Genomic DNA, 13,883 nt, shown 5'->3' with positions numbered 1-13,883 from the left:
TAAAGGACTAGTACCTGGAATATATAAAGAACTCTCAAAACTCAGCAGTAAATAAACAACCCAATTAGAAAATGAACAAAAGACATGAAGAGTCATTTCACCAAAGACGATACAGAGATGACAAATAGGGACATGAAAAGATATTCAACATCATTAGCCACTAGGGAAATGTACATTAAAACCTTAATGCGGTTTTGTGATAGGTACACACCTATCAGACGAGATGTGGTATGTTCAGGGTGGTATGGCTGAAGACTACACACCTATCAAATGGCTAAAATCTAAAACAGCGATAACACCCAATGCTGGCAAGATGTGGAGAAACTGGATCATTCCTACACAGCTGATGGAAATGTAAGATGACAGTCACTCTGGAAAAGTTGGCAGTTCTTACAAAACTAAACATACAACTACCATATGACCCAGCAGTTGCACTCCTGGGCAATTATCTCAGAGAAATGAAGACTGTGTTCACACCAAAACCTACACACGTTTATTGCAGCTTTATTAATAGCCTTAAACTGGAAACCATCCAGATGTCCTTTAACAGGTGAATGGTTAAACACACTGTGGTACATCCATACTGTGGACTACTACTTGGCAATGAAAAGGAGTGAACTACTGATACACACGACCTGGATGAATCTCCAGGGAATTATGCTGAGTGAAAAAAGACAATTCCCAAAGGTGACATGTATAATTCTATTTATATAATAATGTTGAAATGAAAAAGTCACAGAAATGGAGAACTGTTTTGTGGTTGCCAGGATTATGGAGGGGGTGCGGGCAGGAGGGAAGTGGGTGTAGCTATTAAAGAGCAACAAGAGGGAGCCTTGTGGTGACGGGAATGTTCAGTCTTGACTGTGGTGGAAACACAAACCTATGCAGGTGGTAAGACTGCATAGAACTTAACACACATGCACACATACACAAATAAACCAGTATCCTCCTTGTCCTATGCTAGTTTTGCAAAATGTTACCATTGAAAGAAACTGAACAAAGTATACAAGGGATCCCTCTGTGTTATTTCTTACTACTGCATATGAATCTTCAATTATCTCAATAAAAATTACCAATAAAAAAGTCTCCAAATATTGCCAAAGATCCCCATGGCAAAACTGTCCCTGGTTGAAAGCTATTGTTCTAGGCCGGGCATGGTGGCTCACACCTGTAATCCCAGCACTTTGGGAGGCTGAGGCAGGCAGATCACTTGAGCTCAGAAGTTCAAGACCAGCCTGGCCAACAGGGTAGTCTCTGCTAAAAATACAAAAATCAGCTGGGTGTGGTGACGGGTGCCTCTAATCCCAGCTACTCGGGAGGCTGAAGCAGGAGACTTGCTTGAATCCAGGAGGCGGAGGTTGCAGTGAACCAAGATCGTGCCACTACACTCCAGCCTGGGCAACACAGCAAGAGCCCATCTCGAAAAAAAAAAAAAAAAAAAAAGCTAGCTACTGTTCTAGAGAGTAATCAGACTTTAACCCAGGTCAGGGAGGAGGCTGGCCCAGGGTGAGTAGTACTGCACCGAAGATGACAGTGGTCCAGGAGTTCCAAGGGGTGCCCAGTAGGAGGGGAGTGAGCGGGGACCTGGAAGAGCCAGGACACTGCTGAGGAGCTGCATTGCAGAGCTGACCAGCAGTGGATGTGAAACAAGGCTCTGCCCTACCAAACATGCCAGAGGAAGGTAATAACCCTCAAAACGGCAGGCTGACATCTGGGTTACACATGTGGAAACGTTTTTGTGAATCGAGATACTTTTCTCAGGGTTAGGAGAACAGCTGTACAAATTGACACATCCACATGATGGAATTAAAGAGGTAGCACCATTCTTATTGACATCAATTCTAGTTGTCTCACGCAGTGTGATAAACTACTCCAAAACGTGTAGCGTAAAACAGCAGTAGTGTTTATTTTCCTAAACAATCTGCAATCCGGCAGAGGGGTGGCTGGGCAGGGGCCTTCTCTGCTGTGTTTGAATCAGCCTCTATGGCTGGGGCTGGAGTCACCTGCAGGCCCGCTCACTCCCACTTGTCACCTGTACTGTGAAGACTCCTTGGGCGTCTCTCCTCCCCAACCCAACTGGACTTCTTACAAATCAGCTCAGGGATCCCAAGTCATGTGTCCCAAGACAGGCAGACTAGGTGGATGCTGTAGCAACCTTTTCTAATCTAGCCTCAGATGTCACTCACCATCATGCTGCCACATTCCACCCAATACAAGTGTGTCACAGAGACTGGCCCATATTCAAGGGGAGAGGAATCAGGCTCTACCTTTTATGGGAGGAGTATTAAAGAATTTTTAGACATATTTTAAAACTACTACAACCTGGAAAGATGGTCACAATATATTAAAAAGCAAATTACAGGCCAGGTGCGGTGGCTCACATCTGTAATCCCAGCACTCTGGGAGGCCAAGGAGGGTGGATCACCTGAACCCAGGAGGTGGAGGTTGCAGTGAACCGAGATGGCACCACTGCACTCCAGCCTGGGCAACAGAGACTCCGTTTCAAAAAGCAAAAAAAAAAAAAAGCATCAAATTACAGAACACTATGAACAGCCTGGCAGAGCTAGTAGCCCCTTTTGCTGGCCACCCTGCCCAGTCTTGAGCCCTAAACCTGGGCCTTGATCTCTGTCACCCCCAGCCTTCCAGAAGTGCCTGAACCTCAGGTCAGAAAATCCTGTGGGAGGGTGGCTTTGCCTGAGTCACACCCAGATAGAAGTCCCAGCTCCACCATAAAGTAACTCAGAACTTCTTTCCTCAGTAGGAAAATAGGAGTTATAATAGCACCTATCTCAGAGTCATTGTGAGGATCCAGTGAGCTACCCATGCAGTGTTTAACCCAGCACCTAGTACATAGTAAGTGTTCAGGTGCTGGCTACCCCAGCTGGGCAAGCCTAAGTTGGCATATGCCTACCCACTGGAGCCACGACCCTGAAGAACGTTTTTTGGCAATGATTAGTGCAAGCCCCAAAAAGGAGTGTGACCCCAGCATCCAGGGCTCCTGGTGACTTCAGACTCCATCCCTTATCACAGTGGACCAGAGTGTGCCTGCGACAGTTCTTACAGGACATGCCTTACGGATTATGTGCTGAGCATCATGAGAGGCACTGCAGACACAGGGACTGTAGAGCACAGTCCCTCCCCTGAGGGAGCTCACACTGTGGTACAAAGGGGTCAGATGCCTTAACAGAGGAATGTAATGCAGGGTAACAGGTGCAAACAGAAAAAGTTGTGCAGTGCTGAAACACTGCCGAGTGGGAGTGATTACCCCTGGAAATGGGAGGTTGGAAAAGGTTTTCATAGATGAGTATTTGCCAGGTGGAAACCCAGGGAGTGTGGACAGTGTAGTCAAAAGTCAAGGGGTGCAGATGGGTACAGCGTTTTCTGGGAACCACAGCAGTTCAGTGACTAGAGAGAGGGCTCTCTTCTTGCTAGAACCATCAGTCGCGGTTCAGATTTAAAACTCATTTTGAATGGCCAGGAGCATATCAAGATCACTGCTTTTGTGGGAAGGCCTTGGTGTTTCTACTGGAATAACAATGTGGTCACTGGACTTAAATATGCGTATCTTATCACATTAGGGAAGCATCCTCTTTTTCTTAAATTGTCTAATTCGTGACAGGATTATAGGTTGAATTTTACAGAATTGTTTTCATCTACATAAACAAGGTTATTTTAAAAGAATAAACATCTTTGTTGGAGTTTGGTAACAGGTCTCAACTAGTCACATTTTTGTAAATTGAATTTTCCATTCCACTTTTTTTTTTTTTTTTTTTTGAGATAGGGTTTCGCTCAGTCGCCCAGGCTGGAGTGCAGTGGCATGATCTCAGCTCACTGCAACCTCTGCCTCCCAGGTTCAAGCGTTTCTCATGGCTTAGCCTCTCGAATAGCTGGGACTACAGGTGTGTGCTACCACGCCCAACTGATTTTTGTATTTTTAGTAGAGACGGGGTTTCACCATGTTGGCCAGGCTGGTCTCAAACTCCTGACCTCAAGTGATCTGTCCACCTCAGCCTCCCAAAGTGTGGGGATTATAGGCGTGAGCCACCGCACCTAGCCTCCATTCCCTTATTTTTAACCTGGTCAGCTTATGATGAAAGAGAATCATTGGATCCTTTAATAACAAAAACTCACCCAGTAAACATGAGCCCAGTTTTAGAAGTACAACTTCCGTGGTTTTTACATTCATTTCTTGATTATTAGCCAGTTCTAGTATTTTATCTCTTTGAATAACTTATGATCATTCATCCTCCCAGGAAACTATTTTGAATTCCAAAGTGATTGTGGGTAACGTATTCTTAAAATCATAACAGTTCTCTTTACTCATTGTCTTTTCTTAATTCGATTTGACGGGTATTTTTCATTACATCAGAATAATGGTTTTTTTTTTGTTTGTTTGTTTTGAGACGGAGTCTTGCTCCGTTGCCTAGGCTGGAGTGCAATGGCGTGATCCCGGCTCACTACAACCTCCACCTCCCAGGTTCAAGCAATTCTCCTGCCTCAGTCTCCCAAGTAGCTGGGATTCCGGGCACCCACCGCCACACCCGGCTAATTTTTGTATTTTTAGTAGAGACAGGGTTTCACCATGTTGGTCAGGCTGGTCTCCAACTTCTGACCTCAACTGATCCGCCCGCCTCTGCCTCCCAAAGTGCTGGGATTACGGGCGTGAGCCACCGTGCCAGCCTATATCAAATGAATTCTATTAGATTTATAATTTTGATTTTCCAATTAATTTTTCTTCATTTAGCTTTATCATTTCCATCTACTTTTTCATTTTTTTAGAGACAGAATCTCACTGTCGCCCAGGCTGGAGTGCAGTGACACGATCTCAACTCACTGCCACCTCAGCTTCCCAGGTTCAAGTGATTCTCGTGCCTCTCAAGTAGCTAGGATTATAGGTGTACACCACCATGCCCAGCTAATTTTTGTATTTCTGGTAGAGATGGGGTTTTGCCATGTTGACCAGACTGGTCTCGAACTCCTAGCCTCCAGTGATCCGCCTGCCTCGGCCTCACAAAGTTCTGGGATTACAGGCGTGAGCCACCCCACCCGGCCTACTTAAGTTGTATATTTTTTAAACTTCTTTGGCTGCATCCCTAGCATATAATGTGTATGCAAAGAGTGTACTGGGCCAGGCACAGTGGCTCACGCCTGTAATCCCAACACTTTGGGAGGCAGAGGTGGATCACTTGAACCCAGGAGTTTGAGACCAGCCCTGACAAGATAGCGAGACCCCATCCCTGCAAAAAGGAAAAAATTAGCACCAGGTGTGGTGGCTCATGCCTATAATCCCAGCACTTTGGGAGGCTGAGGTGGGCAGATCACCTGAGGTCGGGAGTTCGAGACCACCCTGACCAACATGGAGAAACCCCAACTCTACTAAAAATACAAAATTAGCTGGGAGTGGTGGCACATGCCTGTAATCCCAGCTACTCAGGAGGCTGAGGCAGGATAATTGCTTGAACCCGGGAGGCAGAGGTGACTGTGAGCTGAGATTGCACCAACTGCACTCCAGCCTAGGCAATAAGAGCGAAACTCTGTTTCAAAAGAAAAAAATTTTTTTAAAAAAATAAAAAATTAGATGGGTTTGGTGATGTATGCCTGTATTCTTAGTTTCTTGGGAGGCTGAGGTGGGAGGACTGCTTGAGCCTGTAAGGTCGAGGGGCTGCAGCAAGCTATGATCCCACCACTGCACTCCAGCCTGGGTGACAAAGCGAGATCCTGTCTCAAAAGAGAAATAAAAACAAAAAGTGACTGAATGAATAAATTTTCAAATGCTTGAGGTGGCAGAGATGGAAAAAGGATGAGTTCAAACAATAATAAAATACATACACAGCTTGTTTTATTGTGTATCACTTTATTGCCTTTGCAGATACTGCACTCTACAAATTGAAGGTTTGTGGCAACCCTGAGTCAAGCAAGTCTGTCAGCACCATTTTCCCAATAGCATGTGCTCACTTCATGTCTGTGTCACATTTTGGTAATTCTTGCAATATTTTAAACTTTTTCATTATATCTGTTTTGGTGATCATGATCTTTTATGTTACTATGGTAATTGCTTTGAGATGACTGAACCACCCCACATAAGACTGTAAATTGAATCAATAAATGTATGTTTGTTCTGATTGCTCCACCAACCAGCTGTTCCATCTCTCTCCCTCTCCTTGGGCCTCTCTATTCCCTGGGACACAATATTGAAACTAGGTCACTGAATAACCCTGCAGTGCTTCTACGTGTTCAAGCAAAAGGAAGAGTCGCACAACTCTCACTTCAAATCAAAAACTAGAATGATTATCCGCTTAGTGGGGAAACCATGTTGAAAGCCGAGATAGGCCAAAGCTAGGCCTCTTGCACCAGTTAGCCAAGTTGTGAATACAAAAGTTCTTGAAGTTAATTAAAGTACTACTCCAGTGAACACGTGAGTAAGAAAGCAAAACAGTCTTATTGCTGATATGGAGAACGTTTTAGTGGGTCTGGATAGAAGATTAAACCAGCCACAAAACTCCCTTTAAGCCAAAGCCTAATCTAGGGCAAGGCCTTAACTCTCTTTAATTCTATTGAAGGCTGAGAGAAGTGAGGAAGCTACAGAAGAAAAGTCTGAGACTAGCAGAGGTTTGGTTCACAAGGTTTAAGGAAAGAAGCAATCTCTGCAACATAAACAACAGACTTTCAATGTAGATGAAACTACTAGAAGGCAATGCTACTTAGGGCTTTCATCGCTAGAGAGAAGTCAACGCCTGGCTTCAAAGCTTCAAAAGACAGGCTGATTCTCTTGTTAGAAGCTAATGCAGCTGGTGACTTTGAGGCCAGTGCTCATTCATCATTCTGAAAATCCTAGGGCTCTTAAGAATTACACAAAATCTCCTCTGCCTGTGCTCTGTGAATGAAACGACAAAGCCTGAATGACAGCACATCTGTTTATAGCAGGCTTCACTGAATATTTTAAGACTGCTGTTGAGAACTACTGCTCAGGAAAAGATTCCTTTCAAAATATTACTGCTTACTGACAATGCATCTGGCCATCCAAGAGCTCTGATGGAGAAGTACAAGGAGATTAATGCTTTATTTATTTATTTATTTTTTGAGACAGTCTTGCTCTGTCCCCCCCGGCTGGAATGCAGTGGCATGATCTCAGCTCACTGCAACCTCCACTTCCCCGGTTCAAGTGATTCTTGTGCCTCAGCCTCCCAAGCAGTTGGGACTACAGATGCACACCACCATGCCAGCTAATTTTTTGTTTTAGTAGAGACAGGGTTTCACCTTGTTGCCCAGACTGGTCTAGAACTCCTAAGCTCAGGCAATCCACCCACCTCAGCCTCCCAAAGTGCTAGGATTACAGGCATGAGCCAAACCATGCCTAGCCAGATTGTTCTTATGCCTGCTAATACAACATCCATTCTGCAGCCCATGGGTCAAGGAGTAATTTGGACTTTCAAGTCTTATTATTAAGAAATATACTTCAAAGGCTACAGTAGACATAGTGATACCTCTGATTAATCTGGGCAAAGTAAACTGAAAGCCTTCTGGAAAGGATTCACCATTCTAGATGCCATTAAAAACATTCTTGATTCACAGGAGGAGATAAAAATATCAACATTAACAGGAGTTGAAAGGAAGCTGATTCCAACTCTCATGGATGACTTCGAATGGTTCAAGACTTTAGTGGAAGAAGTAAATGCAGATATGGTGGAAACAGCAAGATAACTGGAAGTGGAACCTGAAGATGTGATTGAATTACTGTAATCTCATGACAAAACTTTAGTGGATGAGGAATGCTTCTTATGGATGAGCAAAGAAAGTGGTTTCTGGCCTGGCACAGTGGCTCGCGTCTGTAATCCTAGCACTTTGGGAGACCGAGATGGGTCAATCACTTGAGGTCAGGAGTTTGAGACCAGCCTGGCCAACAGGGTGAAACCCCATCTCTATTAAAAATACAAAAATTAGCCAGGCATGGTAGTGGGTGCCTGTAATCCAGGCTACTCGGGAGGCTGAGGCAGGAGAATCGCTGGAACCCAGGAGGCAGAGGTTGCAGTGAGGCGAGATGGTGCCATTGCACTCCAGTCTGGGTGACGAGCAAAACTCCATCTCAAAAAAAAAAAAAAGTGGTCTCTTAAGATGGGATCTACTCCTGGTGAAGATGCTGTGAACACTGTTGAAATGACAGCAAAGGATTTAGAATATTATATAAACTTAGTTGATAGAGCAGCGGCACGGTTTGAGAAGACTCCAATTTTGAAATAAGTTCTACTGTGGGTAAAATGCATCAAACAGCGTTACATGCTACAGAGAAATCTTTTGTGAAAGGAAGAGTCAATTAACGTGGCAAATTTCATCATTATCTTATTTTGAGAAATTGCCACAGTCATCCCTACCTTCAGCAACCAGCACCCTGACTGGTCAGCAGCCATCAACATTGAGACAAGACCCTTCACCAGCAAAAAGATTACGACGTGCTGAAGGCTCAATTGTTAGCATTTTTTTGTATTTTTAGTTAAGGTATGTACTTTTTTTAATATATATAATGCTATTGGGTACTTAATAGGCTACAGTATAGACACAGCTTTTATATGCACTGGGAAACCAAAAACTTCGTGTGACTTACTTTACAGCACTATTTGCTTTATTGCAGTGGTCTGGAACCAAATCCACAGTATCTCCAAGGTACGCCTGTAGAACGGTCAAGATGTGGTGAATCAGATATGCGACACAGAGGAGTTAAGGAAGAACCCCCAGTTCTTGCTCAGGCAAATGGCTGTTATGAACTGAACTGTCTCTCCCAAAACTCATTATGTTGAAGTCCTAACCCCCAATGTGACTGTATTTAGTGACAGGGCCTTTAAAGAGGCAATTAAGGTTAAATGAGGTCCTAAGGGTGGGGCCGTAATCCAATAGGACCAACGTCCTTATAAAAGGACGAGACACCAGATGTAAGTGTGCAGAGTGAAGAGGCCTGGCCTGGCGCAGTGGCTCATGCCTATAATCCCAGCACTTTGGGAGGCCAAGGCAGACAGACTGCTTGAGTTCAGGAGTCCGAGACCAGCCTGGGTAACATGGTGAAACCCCGTCTCTACCAAAAATACAAAAAATTAGCCAGGCGTGGTGGCACGCAACTGTAGTCCCAGCTACTTGAGAGGCTGAGGTGGAAGGAATCACTTGAGCCCAGGAGGTTGAGGGGGCAGTGAGCTGTCATTGTGCCACTGCACTCCAGCCTGGGTGACAGAGCAAGACCCCATCTCACACACACACACACACACACACACACGCAAAGAGAAAAGGCCATGTGAGGACACAGCAAGAAGACGGCCATCTGCGAGCCAAGGAGAGAGGCCTCAGGAGAAATCAAACCTCCTGACACTGTGATCTTAGACTTCAAGCCTCCAGAACTGTGAGAAAAGAAAATTCTGTTGCTTAGGCCTAGTCTGTGGCATCCTGTTATGGTAGACTTAGCAAACTAATATACTTGGTGAATGGTGGGCACCGATTACCGACTACAGGAGTGGACCTGGGAGATGGCAAGCAGAAATGTCCAGGTGGCTGCTGACTATTCATGTTGGCAGAACAAGCCAGAGGTAGAGATTTGGGCATTAGAAATGAAAGTGGAACCATGGCAGTGAATCACACAACTTCTGGAGATGTATAAAAGTAAAATGAGGTCACAATGGAACCCTAGAAAACACCTCCAACTCCAAAGGAAGAGGTGCCCCTGAAGAAACGTTAAAATAGGCCAAGGAACACAGGAAAACCTGGAAAGACTGGAGCCATGAAAACTAAGAGAACACTTAAAGAAGTGGGCCCAACAGTGCCAAGTGTAACACAAAGATCAAGCCAGATAAAAACTGAGGAGGATAGCAAGTTGGAGATCAATGGTCCCCTTGACAAGAAAATGATATGATCAGTGGCTGGGTAGCAGTAGACGTCACATGTCAGTGAAGGAGAAGAGAGGGACAGAAAGGGTAGATAACTCTCAAGAAGCATGGTCGTTAAAGATGAAAAAGGCAGTGGCTGGGAAGGGACATCAGGTTCAGGGAGGGTCCCCTTAAATGTAAAATTATTCATCACCTACATTCATTAGAGGAAAGGCTAAAGACACAGAAGTGAAAACTTTGGGAGAAAAGGCAGGGTGGACTGAAAAACAGAAAATGAAATGGCACAGGGGGATGACTGATACTTACATGGAAGGAGAGACGTCCTTTTTTCCCAATGAGGTAACGACAGATGCAGATGAGTCTGTAGGTGGAAGATGAGAAACTGAGGGTTTCTGCTTTCACCAGGAAGAAAGGATAGTCATCCAGTGAACACGAGAGGGTGTGATAAGGTAAACTATTTTAAGAAAATAGTGAAACTTTTTTAATGGTTTTTTTTCCAGCAAGTCAAACCAGAGAAAATGGTGAAACTTTTAAGTGACAGCTGACTTGAGACAGATGGCCCTATAGCTGAGGACCCAGCTAACGTTAGATGATGAATGTGTAGCAGCACCACTCTGCAGCTGTGCGACTTCTCCAGAAGTTGTTCGAGGAGGAAAGAGAAGTCATTAGAGTAGCCCACAGTGGTGTCTGCTGGGGAAACGCCGCAGACCAACGCAAGGATGGGTGTAAACGACCCCAAGAAGAGCTGGGCTGCCTCCTGTCTCTGCATTCCCATCACTTCTCTCCTTGTTGGTTTTATCCTTAACCACGAAGAGCAGTTCTCACCGTTAATGTTGACTCAACATTTCCTTTTGATAATAAATACTTGCTTAGCATCTACCTTTACTGCCCAACGTCAAGTCATAGACAACCTACTTAACAGACCTAAGTTTAAAAGACCCACTTAATGCCCTAAGGGTAATATAAGCTAGATATAAAATGAAATTTACAATAAAATATGCATTTCCATCTGCATATCCCAGGCATAACTGCAAGAAAACATGGAATGAAGCAATGAGATGCTCCTGGCTATGTGCAGAATCCCAGGAAGAAACACGTACAATCACAGATTACCCAAGTCATGCTAGACTTGAAACTCAGATACCATGGGTAATGTGATGGGTCCTTCAGGACCAATAAAAATCAACCAATTGCTGCATTTTTTAAAAAGCAAAGTCTCAGGCTGCCAGAAAAACAACTTTAGTACACAAACTGGAACACTTTGGTATCAGGCAACCCAGTACCTCAGAGGTGGAGAAAACAACAAACATGTACACATATCACCAGCAGCTTATCACTTGAGCTTGTTTGGTCACCACCCCATTTCCTGTGACTGAAGTGGGGAAAGGAGAATCCTACTATCAGTGATGACCATCTTGGATTAGGACCACAGGAATGGGCTGTACTGGGGGCTTTGACCACCTCCCTAATGTTACCCAAATAGGAACCATAATGCCTCTCATCTGAACAGAAAGAGTAAAAAGGGCTTCAGAAGGCAGAAAGCTCAGAGGTAAAGAAGGTGGCTCAAGCCAGCCCACAGGCACTGTCATCGAGGTAATTCTCTTTAATATTGTGGTGTCTCCTTCCCTAGGATGTCTCACTGTTGATGAGGACATCTCTTTGGAATGTTCTATTTATCTATAAAACACTTCTGCACATTTTAGACCTGAGCCCAGCTGCCAGGGTGTCAGACAGGAAACTGCAGAGCTTAAAGGCCAAGCCTCCTACCAGAGTCCCAGTGGAGCAATGAACATCTGGCTGGGCCACTATTCCCACAATTTCTCTATCCCATACTCTCTGCTTCCTTATTAAGTGGCTGGGTGGGTTTCGCAAGCAGAAATGAGGTGTGTGAAAAGTGAGATGGCTGCAGGGACTGGGCCCTGGCACGTCGGGTTCCAAGTTGGGGCTCCATCTGCAGCAAGAGCGCCCCTACTGCAACCCCCTTCACTGCCTTCACCACCTCCAAAGGGGGCCGAGTCTTAGAGGTGGGCTTCGGCATGGCCACAAGAACATGGAAGGTGCAGGAGGTCGCCATCCAGGAACACTGGATCATGGAGTGCAATGACAGCATCTTCCAGCTGCTCCAGGACTGGACCCAGCAGCAGCCACACAAGGTCATCCCCTTGAAAGTCCTGTGGAAGGAGGTGGCGCTCACCCTGCCAGGTGGTCGCTTTGATGGGATCCTGTATGACACGTACCCACTGTAGGAAGAGACCTGGCACACACACCAGCTCAACTTCATCGAGAACCACACTTTTCACCCGCTGAAGCTGAAGGGGGTGTTGCCCTCACCTACTGCTACCTCACCTCCTACAGGCAGCTGATGAAGTCCAAGTACTCAGATGTCACCACCATCTGAGACATAGGTGCCTGTGCTATTGGAGGCAGACTTTCGGGGGAAGAACATCCTCAGGGCAGTGATAGCGTTGGTCTTGCAGATGATCACGTCGTCCCTGGTCACCAAGCTTTCAGCCCACACAGACCTGGCCAAACAATCCTCTGCCACCCCTCCTCAGTGGCTGGGAGCCCAGGCTCTGGCCTGTCACGGCTCCATGACTGATCCTGGCTGTGTCACTGGGCAGCTTTTCTGGCCTCTACAATGGGAACACTGCTGCTTCCCTGCCAGGGTCCTTGAGGGCAAAATCAACACTAACACTGGGCTTGCCCCTCCCTCCCTCAAAATAAGGGCAAGATGAACTCTCAGAGGAACAGCAGCAGGTAGAGGGGTAGCAAGGGTCAAGTGTGGAGAGCAGACTCTAGATGAGAATGTAACAGAGCAGATGACAGGATGTGCAAGGCAGGAGATCAAAGAGTTCTCCTTCTGCCAGTTACCACTGGGACACTTCAAATCTTTGAGATTGTCTTCTCATGTGCAAAGCGAGGATGGCTGAATACCCTTACCAACCTCAGAAGGCTGTTTGGGTGGAAGGGACTGAATGACTTATTGTATGCAAACACACTTTGTAAAGCACTTTAGAGACAAGTTATTATTGTTACCATCATTATTTTTAAGGAAGATGAATCATGGAGAGGACCCTTAGGGCCTTGGGGCAATCAAATAAAGAATGGTCACAGACTTCATACAAGTCAAACCATGTTTCCTAGTCTACTTGCCAGTGGGAAAAACAAAAATGAAAGAAAACTTGCTGAGAGTGACTGTTTGAGGTCTAGAAAGAATAGCTGGGAAAACCTGTAAGGTTGAAAGGTGTTCAGCTTCTCTTAGGGTTTTATTTGTAGCAGAGATGGGATCTCACTATGTTGTGTGGACTGGCCTCAAACTCCCGGGCTCAAATGATCCTCCCACCTCAGTCTCCCAAAGTGTTGGGATTACAGGCATGAGTCACTGCGCCCAGCACTCTTAGGCTTTTTGAGAAATATACTTTCCCCAAAATTTCCCTAAGATTTGTTCCACCTAGATATTACCCAAAAGGATTTGGCGGTAAAATCGGTGTGGGTACAGGCTTCCTCACCAAGGAATGCTTGGACACCTGAGTAATGAATTTCCAATGAGGATATGGGATGCGGGGAGTGCAACATTTATTTTATAACAGAACCCCTTTTCCACAGAGCAGCTGACAGGGGGTTTCATGAAACATACTTTGGAAATTAAAGTGAACTCTCCACTTGGGCATCATGTTATGTGGGCACATGGATTGGCTTAAAAGGGAAACAAGAATACTTCAACATTTGATCAACAGTAGGCAGTTGTTGGACATTTTAGAAAGAGGAGAAATCCATTTTTTGACCATGGCTAAACACGGGGAAACAGCATCACATTTTCCTGAACCACCCTAATCCCAGCCCCTCAAGATCTACCAGGTACGCAACCCCAAACCCCAGTCACATACATTAAATCTACACTTTTTTTGTGTGTGTAAAATGTGCTTTTTCCTCAATAAACTTTAATTAATTAGTCCAGGACCTACACACACAAACACACACACACACACACATACACACCACCCCCCCCACCCTCCAACC

General features: G+C 45.2%; 1 pseudogene; it reads left to right on the top strand.

Annotated features, from left to right (window-relative positions):
• The first annotated feature begins 223 nt into the window (after nt 1-223).
• On the top strand, nt 224-12,598 carry LOC129057830 (guanidinoacetate N-methyltransferase-like; annotated as a pseudogene).
• Nucleotides 12,599-13,883: the final 1,285 nt, after the last annotated feature.

This window comes from Pongo abelii, chromosome 11 (genome assembly GCF_028885655.2).
Source record: "Pongo abelii isolate AG06213 chromosome 11, NHGRI_mPonAbe1-v2.0_pri, whole genome shotgun sequence".
Taxonomy (NCBI): Eukaryota; Metazoa; Chordata; class Mammalia; order Primates; family Hominidae; genus Pongo; species Pongo abelii.
This window is presented reverse-complemented; position numbering and strand designations above follow the sequence as displayed.